Below are 1572 nucleotides of genomic sequence, written 5' to 3'. Positions count from 1 at the left end.
GAGAGATTTTCACTGTAGGGCACGTGCGCTCGCCAGACAGACAGAGAGAGACATAGAGACAGAAAGCGAGAAATCACCCCCCAGGGGGGATGGTCACGCTGCAATCCCTTCTCCTCTATTCTCCTCTCGGGATCTTGGGCGCGCACGCACACGCGCCCGGCGTGAGTTTTAAGCCACCGGGTCTGGGACACGAACCGTGGTCGACTACGTGGGAGTCCAGCGACATAGCCATTACGCTAACTGCTGGTTCCCAACACATTTTTTAAAGAGAGAGATGTTTGCTATAGTGTGCATGCACTTGCCAGAAAGACAGAGAGACAGCTAGGCAGAAAGCAAGAAATCATCCCTCCCCATGGTGGGGGATGTCCATGCCACGATCCCTTTACTTCTATTCTCCTCTCAGGATCTTGGGCATGCACACACATGTGCCTGGCATGAATTTTACTTTTTCAAGAATTATTTATTCAATTGCATTTATTTGTTCATTTATTTTTAATTTGACCAGAGAGAGACACACACAGAAAGAGAGGGAAAGTGAGAAAGCAAGCCACCAGATCTGGGACTCCAACTGTGGTCGGCCATGTAGGAGTGTCCAGTGCCATAACCACCATGCCTCCTGCTGGTTCCCATCGCCTGACATGAATTTTAAGCTACTGGATCTGGGACTTGAACCATGGTCAACTACATGAGAGTCCAGCGATGTCACCATTATGCCATCTGCTGGTCCCAATAATATTAAATTTTATCTGAGCCCTGTGATCCTGGAAAACAGCCTAAAGCTGAGAAAACCTTAATTCCAAGAGAAGGTTTATTAGGAAGAACCGCCCTTCTCTGTATAACTTAGGTAAGATCGTACCGCCTTGCTTATCGACAACAAGGCCAGATACATCCATTAAACTGTTTTGACCTCACTGATTGATGAAAATAAAATGCATTTTAACCAAACTTTGGTTATGGTTTTCTTCTTCCCTCAGGACCCTGAGATTTTAACTTACTCTCAGCTAAGCCGGCATCCAGAGTCTCCTTAAGGGCCCTCCCTGGAAATAGGGTGGTTTCAGAGTAAAACATTCTCTGATCTACTAGTAATACCACTTTTTCATAGCATTTCTCCACACTAAGTTTTATTTCCAGTTTTGGCTACTTCACTTAGAAAATAAAAACCATTTTTGTCTAGGTCTTGAGATGCTTACAGATTTTGTGGTCAAAACATCCTATCGGAGTAGTCTTTGTTCCTCTGTTGCAATAATCTTTTTTTTTTTTCTTATTTATTTATTTATTATCTTCATAATCTTCTTTATATTACATTGGATTACATATAACTTTACAGTGTATTACATTGCTTTTTCAAAAGGGAATGCCCTGCATGTCAGTCAATACAGAGACATTAATCTCCCCACTTCAACATTCAATATTTTTTCTATGTTTTCCCCAATCATCATTATTATTATTCTAATTATTTTTTTAAAACAGTCAATTGCTATTTCTCATTTTGCTTGTAAAAAGACTTTGCCCATCATGAAATACTTCTCAGACCAATCCAGTTGAGAATACTATACATGTCATCATCAACAG

At 41.3% G+C, this 1572-nt stretch overlaps 1 protein-coding gene across 7 annotated transcripts in view; it reads right to left on the bottom strand.

Moving 5' to 3' along the window:
• The window catches only part of RALYL (RALY RNA binding protein like), an 824312-nt gene that overhangs the window by 30973 nt on the left and 791767 nt on the right, over positions 1-1572 (bottom strand). The window lies entirely within an intron of this gene.

This window comes from Tupaia chinensis, unplaced genomic scaffold (genome assembly GCF_000334495.1).
Source record: "Tupaia chinensis unplaced genomic scaffold, TupChi_1.0 Scaffold000388_1, whole genome shotgun sequence".
Classification (NCBI taxonomy): Eukaryota; Metazoa; Chordata; class Mammalia; order Scandentia; family Tupaiidae; genus Tupaia; species Tupaia belangeri.
The sequence above is the reverse complement of the archived record's forward strand: the minus strand, read 5'-3'. Positions and strand labels throughout refer to the sequence as shown.